Genomic DNA, 8,415 nt, shown 5'->3' on the forward strand with positions numbered 1-8,415 from the left:
CCCGCCCCGCTGTGCGCACCACCTCGCCCTGCGCCGCCCCCTGCCCGACCGCAGGCTGGCGAGAAGGAGCCCCTCCCCGCTGCAGGGGCCCGCAGGACACCTTCATTTATTCCTTCACCTAGTCAACAAACCTGGCTGTGCGGGTCCAGGTCCCTCGCACCTGTTTCCTTCCAGCCTGGTGCTGAGCGCGGGAGTGGGGGGGTCACCTGGGTCCCACCCCTCAGATTCCATGGCAGTGGACTTTCTAGGTCCTCTGGTCGTCAGTGGGCCAACTGGGCCCAGGGTGAGGTCCCCAGGGAGACCCAGGCATCGGGAAAGCCCCTAAGGCCCCCAGCTGCTGGCCCCTGTACAGGACCAAGGGGTCCTGTCAGCAGTGACTGCACGGACCCGTGTGGACAAGGGGCGCTTGCTGTGGTTTATATCCCCTGGAAACTTGGTCCCCAATGCAGCAGCATTGAGAGGTGGGGCCCTGGCAAGCCCCCCTGGGAGTCCACGGGCCATCTGTTACAAAAGCTAGCTCTGGTGGGCACCCTGCTCAGCCTCCACTCTGACTCCCTCAGCACAAAGGCCAGCAGCACCAAACCTCAGCTGCGGCCCCATGCTGTTGGGCTCCCCAGCCTCCAGAAACATGAGCCAAAGAAACCTCTGTTCTTTATGAATTTCTCAGTCTGTGGTGTTCAGTTATAGTAACAGACATGGTATCTACATCCCCCAGCCCTGTGAAAGGACGGGAGCCCCCCTTGGCCTCAGCCTGGATAGCTGGCAAGGGACAGGGGTCAGGGGCCCAGCTATATGGACTCCCTGAGACCAGTGCCCTGGCTCCATGGCCTGTATCCACCCTGAGGTCATCCACTTCAGGTCACAGTGGCACTTTTCATGACACTGGGATAGCACATTTAGGGTAGCATGTGTGTCACCTGGAAAGGTCCGTGTGGCAGCCCCTGCCACGCAGAGCAGCAGTCCTACTGGGGGCCTTAGGCCAGGCTCTGGAGCAAGGCTCTGTGTCCTGGCAGACTGTCTCCTGGATGGCCTTCCCAGGCCCTGCCAAGCTCGCCCGCTGCCAACTGTGCCATCAGTGCAGAGGTGGGCACTGAGTTTTCTCTCCTGAAGCATTCTGCCCATAGGCCAGCACTCCTGGGGACCATCCAGCCCACTCCACTTACCCAGTGGCCATGCAGGATGGGTGTCCAGTGCCCACCTGTAAGCACAGAGGCCCCAGCCCACCTCTCTAGACCTGGGGCATATTTCCCTGTGGGAAAGAGGCTGCGCAGCGGGCACAGGCACTGAGCTGATAGGAGGGTGGGGGTCCCCAGTCAAGGGTGACATTAGCCAGTGGGTCCTGCTTCCATCCCATGTGGCTGGAGCCCCTCAGCATGCTTTCTGAGTTCCCTCATGATGGGCCTCCTGCCCCGGGGCCATCTGCTGGCAGGTGGGTTCTCCAATGTTCTATGCTCACAAAGGGCCATCAGGTGCCCTGCTTGCAGAGGGACCACAGAGGGCCTCTCTGCCCCACAGCATCACCTTGGGCCCCAGGCCAGGGTCCCTCAGCAGTAGGCCTTAGGACCCACCTCCCGGAGTTCTCCTGCAACTCACGAGCCTCCTGGCTGCCCTCCCCAGCTGCTGTCACCGTCTGGGTACTGTTGCCATTTGACGATGTGACCAGAGACAGGCACCCAGGCCTGGCCTGCACGGCCAGTTGCTGCTGTCTGCAGGCACCCTCTGACCTCCAGCCTTGGCCAGGCTGCCCTTCCTCCAGCCACGGGTCCCTGGGCTGCCTTTGCCCTCCTGCACTGGGGGCTCCTGCTCCCTAAAAATTGGGTTAACACCCACCCACCTGGCTGCTCTTCTCTGGAGGTCAGGGATCCGGGACTGCAATGCAACATGGCCCCTGGGGACATGGGACCCACATGAAATAGGGCCAAGGCCTATGGCAGGGGCAAGGATGTCACAGTGGCAGCTGCCAGGGACAAGGCCAGACCATGGAAAGCAATGGGGCCCACCCCACATGAGGCTGGACCCCAGGACATCCCACAGGCTGGCCCTGCCCCAGGGAAGGGGCACCTTGGGATTTACCAGGGGGTGAGGCAGTGTTCTCATAGTAGACTTCAGGTTACACGGGGCCAGTGTCACGTGGTGTGGCCAGACATCCCCTTCCAAAGGTCCCCATAAAGGAGCAGTAGTGCCCCCAACACTGGGGCACAGAAGCCAGGTCAGGCAAGGGGCTCAGAGGGCAGATTTGGGTGCTGGGCAAGGCCTGCCCAGAGGGCGTGCTCCAGGCACTCCCAGCCTGCCCCTCAGGGCCTCGGGATGGCTGGCTGCAGCTCTGCTCCCACATCTCCAGGGTCCCCATCCACAGCCTGTCCCCTCCCCAGAGAGGCCTGTGTGGGTGGATGACCAGCGTCAGGCACAAGTTCCTGCTCTTGACTCCTGGCCACAAGGGCGCCCTTACAATGTCCAAGCCCCCACCCCAATCCACCCCACTCCTCACCACCAATATGTCTTGTTCTGACCTTTACCTTCAGCCTCTGTCCCTGGATCCACCCGAGTCTCACGCACAGACTAGCACGGGAACCCCTGCTAGTCTGGAGAGGGAAGGTCTGCTGGAGGGGTGTTGCGGGACCCTGCTGCCAGCAGACAGGGACATGCTCCCTCAAGACTTCACCATTGCCCTGCATGACCCACGGGTAGGAAAGGTGAGGCCCATGGCCTCCCGCAGACCCCCACTGCCCTGCCATCTTGCTGAGACAAGGGAGGCGCTCCTGGAGGGTGTGTGTGCTGCCACCAGGTGGCAGTAGCACTCCCTGGCTCTGGGCTGGATTTGACACCCACTCCCCAGGGTTCTGAGACACAAGGACCCACAGCCACCTGGTCCACTGCCATGCCAGACAGTGCCCTCCCCACAGAAACCCCACCCCACTTGGGACCACACCTGCGCAGCAGGGAAATGCTGAGGAATGGGGCCGGCTGACGAGGGGTGCCCCTGGAGAAGCAGCAAGTTCCCCCACCCCGAGGAGGACAGCAGGGTCCTCCCAGACCCACAGTTTGACTGGGGAGAGTCCTCAGAGGTCTGTGCCTCGTCCACTCACCCATCAAGCATGTGTCACACACCCACTGGGCCTCTAGGCAATGACCAGCACAGAAAAAATGTCATCGAGGAAGATTTTCAGTCTCTGCAGTTGGGGGACCAAGTCTGGGTCTGCCCAGGGCCAAGGGTCCTTGGGTCAGGACACTAACACCAGGGCAGGCTCAGGCAGTCCGGGCCTGGGTTGCTCCACCCAGAAATGACCTCTGCACAGGGATACAGGAAGCAAGCCAGAGATAGCAAGAGCTGGGGGGCCCAACGCCAGCTTGGCAGGGAGAAGATGCACCCAGGAGAGCCACTGGGGAGCGGGGACCGTGGCACCTAAACTAGGTGGTCCCTGGGAGCAGCAGAGGCCTGAATGGCTGCAGAGGTGGGGCCTGGGCTGTGGGTCCAATGGAGCCAAGGAGGCCTGGGGAGGGCCTGGCAGGCAGGTGGGCAGCTGTGTGGGAGGTAGGGCTGCGGCCTGTCCTCGCAGGTGAGTGTCAGTAGGAAGAACCAGTGTCTTGGCCTGGGTCAGTGGAGGAGGAGGGACGTGGCAGAACCGCTGGGGACAGTCAGGAGCTGGTCCAGGCAAGACCTTTGTTCATTTCCACGGGAATGAACCCCACTCCCTTGGTGACCAGGGGAAGGGAGCGAGGCACAGACTTTAAAACTAGTGAAGTAGTGAGGACACAGGAAGGGCCATTCAGAAGAAGCAGAGTAGGGTCGAGGGCGGGGACAGTTCTGGGCAGGGTTGGGACGGGTCTCATGGGGTGGAGCTCACGTACGGACGTGAAGATGAGGCAGGCAGAGCCCACCTTTATGGTGACCCCATCCCTCCCCCAGGATTGACAGACAACCAAGTCAGCTGTCCTAGGGCTGGAGGAGCCGCTCAGCGGTGGCCACCAGGGTTCAACCCGGCACCGCAAAAGACAGAAACTCCAAAGCCCAGACAAATCAAATCAAATCTCCTTCCACGCAGGGAGTCCTCTCCAGATGAGCAGAAAGGAGTCGGGGCCCGGGGGAATGAAGGTCATGAGCTGCTCCAGAGGCACAGGGGGCCTGGTTCACCCCAGCCAGCGGCACAGCGCACTGCACAGAGCCGCAACGACCAATGACGGCCTTCTCCAAGGCCCCGACCCAAGGCCCAGGTGTCTGACACTAGCATGCTCCCCCACTCGTCACCACCAATGTGTCTTGTTCAGTCCTTTACCTTCAGCCTCTCTGTCCGTTTTCTTTTTTTTTAATTTTGTTTTTTTGGTGGTGCTGGGGATTGAACCCAGGGCCTTGTGCATACAAGGCAAGCACTCTACCAACTGAGCTACAACCCCAGCGCCCCGTTTTCTTTTCTTTTCTTGACTGCGGACTGAACTCAGGACATTTGCCACTGAGCCCCATCCCGACCCTATTTTGTATTTTATTTAGAGACAGGGTCTCACCGAGTTGCTTAGCGCCTCACTTAGTATTACTGAGTCCGGCTTTTTTACAGGCGTGCACCCCTGTGCCCGGCCTGACCCCTGACTTTTAACTGGAGGGTAATTTAAAGTAGTTACTGGTAGGTAAGGACTAACTTCTGCCATTCAGTCATTCCTTTAGTCTACGTGTTTTAAAAATGTTCCCCTTAATTTCTCCATTACTGCCTTTTTGAGTATTTATTTTTTATAATATAAAAATTTTAAGCCCTTCTTTTTTCCTTTTCTGTATACTTTTCCATTTTTACATTTTTTTTTGGGGGGGGTACCTGGGATTGAACCCGGGGCCCTTAACCACTGAGCCACATCCCCAGCCCTTTTAAATATTTTATTTAGCTACAGGATCTTGTTGAGTTGCTTAGGGCCTTGCTAAATTGTTGAAGCTGGCTTTGAACTCACAATCCTCCTGCCTCAGCCTCCCAAGCTGCCACTGCACCCAGCCTACTTTTCCATTTTTAAATCAATGGTCACCTTGGGAATTGCAATCAAAACCTTGAACTTCTAACAATCAGTGTGAAGTAATGCCATTGGTTTCAGTGGTGCACAAACACGGATCCGGCGTGGCTCCATCCCTCCCCCCAGTATTACCGACACAGATGTATCTTTATGTGCTATGTGCCTGTTAACAGATTTATGATTCTTGCTTTATAAATTTGCCTATTATATCACATAGAGGGAAAAAAGTTCCTAACCACAGCTATAATATCTTATGTCTTCCCATAGAGTTAGTTTGACGGCTGTTCTTTATTTCTTGATATAATGTGTAGTTACTTCCTAGTGTCTCTGAATTTCAGCCTAAAGGGCTCCCCTTCTGGGCACGTGTGCAGTGTGAGCTTCTGAGCTTTCGTTTATCGGGAAATCTCTTAATTTCTTCTTCATTTTGAAGGACAGTTTTTCTGAACCTAGAATTCTTAGGTGACAGGGTTTCTTTTCTTTCAGGATTTTAAATACATCACCACCTTCAGCCTCCAGGCTTCTAATGAGGAATCTGCTCAGAGTGTCACTGAGGGTCCCTTGTATGTGACAGGTTGCTTTTCTCTTGCTGATTTTTTCTTTTTCCTTGACAATTTGACAACATTTTTTGAGATGAATCCCTTTGAGTTTATCCTACCTGGAGTTTTTTGTTTTTTTTCTCTCTCTCTCTCTTTGTATTTTCTGGGTTTTTAAGTATTTTTTAGTCGTAGATGAACACAATACCTTTATTTTATTTATTTACTTATATGTGGTGCTGAGACTTGACCCCGGTGCCCCCAAGTGCCAGGCAGGTGCTCCACCTCTGAGTCCCAGCCCCGCCCCCCCGGGACTTCACTGAGGGTGAGGGTCTTGGTCCACACATCCATGCACCTCATCAAGTTTGGGAAATTGGTGGTATTATTCTTCAAACACCCTTCTGCCCTTTTCTACAGACTCCCACGGTGTGGTGCTGGGTGCTGGATGGCGTCCCACCGTCACGCCGTCTTTCTTCATTCATTTTTTCTTTCTTTCCTTCCGTGGTGATGTCAGTGGCCTGGCCTTCGAGTTCACTGACCCTCCTGCTCAGATCTGGGGGTGACCCTCAGGGACACTTCCTTCAGCTCTTGTGCTTCTCAGCTGTGGATTTTTATTGGCTCCTTGTCGTGATTTATAGACCTTTGTTGGCCCATCTCTTTGTTCACACCTGCTGTCCTGATTCCCTCTGTCCACACCCTCCTTTAGCTCATTAAATATATACAAGACAGTCATTTTTTATTAGCAATTTCAATGTCGCACATCTTCAGGAATGGTCTCTGTAAAATTATTTCTACCTGCAAATAAGTCATACTTTTCTATTTCTTTGGATGTCATTCAATTTTGTGTTGAAAATGGACATTTTGGGGGGCACAGCGATACACACCTGTAATCCAGTGACTCGGGAGGTTGAGACAGGAGGATCGCAAGTTATCAAGACCCTAAGCAACTTAGTAAGACCCTGTCTCAAAATAAAAAATCAAAAGGTCTAGAGATGTGGTACAGTGGTTAAGCACCCCTGGGTTCAACCCCCAGACCCCCTCAAAAAAAGAGAAAGAAAAGAAAATTGTACATCTTGAGTATCATAATGTAACTCTCAAAATCAGATCCTCCCGTCCTGTGCTTGCCAAGGCTCTAGAAGTCCAGTTGTTGAGTGATTTTTCCAAATTGCATTTGCAAAGCCTGTATTCCTGGTTAAGCGTAGTCTCTCAAGTTTCTGTCATCTCTGCAGTCAGCCAGTGACCCTAGAGAAATCTCCTTCAATGTAAAATAATGATAATATAAAATAATATCTCTTTAAATCTTTCAATAGATGCCACATTTCAATTCTACAAAAATCAGAGAGCAAACTAACCCTGAAGCCAGTAGGAAGAAGGGAGTAGTAAAGATTTGTCTGGAGACTAGTGACATACCAAATGTAAAAACAGAGACTATCAACAAATTAAAAGTGAGTACATTGAAAATATCAATCCCACAAACGCTTCCCCTGGGTGTGCCCACCTTGGTTAGGGCACGATGCACAGGCACCTAGTCCTCCCGACCCTGTGTCCTCCAGGAACAGAATGGCTCTGTGTACTTTTCTACTGAGAACACACTCTCTGGCCAGGCCACCCCAGTGTCTCTTCTACATGGAAGTTTTCTCTGTCCTTACAAATGATAAACTGGGGTTCCCATGTATCATTAAGCCTCTAATGACTTTGACAATGAGAGGAGACTAACTTCCCTGAGATCATGGATTAAGTGGGGACATTACAACGATTATATAGAAATTAAAAGGATTAAAAGAGAATAGTATAAGCAACAAATTGGGTAGCCAGATGGAAGGGACAGGCCCAGACTGCCAAAACAGACTCGGGGACAAAGAGAAAATCGAGCGGACTGGTAAGAAGTAAGGACATGGAATCAACGCTCAAAACCTCCAAAGGAAAGCACAGGACCAGAGGGCTCCCGGGAGAAGTACACCAAACCTTTTAAAGAAAACCCAGCCCTTTAAGAACTATTAAAAAAAAAAAAAAAAGAGGAAAAAACACTTCTCAGCTCTTTCTGTGAAGCCAGCATTACCCTAAAACCAAAGCCAGGATACACCATAAGAAAGAAAATTATTGGTAAATACCCATTTCTATATTGATGCAAGATCCCTCCCTTCTTTTTTGTACCAGGGAGTTGAACTTACCCACTGAGCCACATCCCTAACCCTTTGCATTTTTTTATTTTTGAGACAGCATCTCACTAAGTTGCTTAGGGCCTTGCTAAATTGCTGAGGTGGGCCTTGAGGTTGAGATCCTCCTGCCTCAGCCCCCCTAGTCCCTGGGATTATGGGTGTGTGCCACCACACCCAGCTAGATGCAAGATTTCTTAACAAAATACAGGCAGACTGAATTCAGCAGCTTATTTAAGGATTATATGTTCGTCATGACCAAGTGGGTTCATCCCAGGAATGCAAGCTGGCTCGACATGCAGGACAGAAGGGCGGGCCAAACCGCAAGAGCGCCCCAGCGGAGGCAGAAAGGCACTGGAGAGGATCCAAACGCCTTCCGCGATAAACCTCCGTGAGCCGGGAACAGAAGGAAATTTCAACCGGAGAAGGACCGCATGTGAAAAGGCCACCGTTAACCTGGTGCTCAGCCGACCAGGGACAAGACCCGACGCCCGCTTTGAAACTTTGGCCCAGCACTGAAGTCCCCGCCCCGAGGACAAGAGCCAGCAGCGCGGCACCCGGCGTCCCGAGCGCAGGGTAAACGAGGCTGCAAGTTCCCTGTCCCCGCGCTCTGAGCCGGAACCGCCAGAGCCAGCCACGCGGCCAGGTGGTGACAGGGACAACTCCGAGGTGCAGAACCAGACTCACCGCGACTCCGAGGTGGCGCGCGACAGGGGCTCCCAGCTGCCGAGCTGCAG

At 53.5% G+C, this 8,415-nt stretch overlaps 1 protein-coding gene and 1 non-coding gene across 10 annotated transcripts in view; one reads left to right on the forward strand and one right to left on the reverse strand.

Moving 5' to 3' along the window:
- Ttll8 (tubulin tyrosine ligase like 8) overlaps positions 1-8,415 on the forward strand; it is a 72,551-nt gene that overhangs the window by 46,763 nt on the left and 17,373 nt on the right. The gene's annotated exons all lie outside the window — the stretch shown is intronic.
- Positions 4,320-4,392, reverse strand: Trnat-ugu. The gene has a single exon. It is a non-coding gene; the product is annotated as a tRNA-Thr (tRNA).

The sequence above is a fragment of the Marmota marmota genome, unplaced genomic scaffold, assembly GCF_001458135.2.
Source record: "Marmota marmota marmota unplaced genomic scaffold, marMar, whole genome shotgun sequence".
Lineage (NCBI taxonomy): Eukaryota > Metazoa > Chordata > Mammalia > Rodentia > Sciuridae > Marmota > Marmota marmota.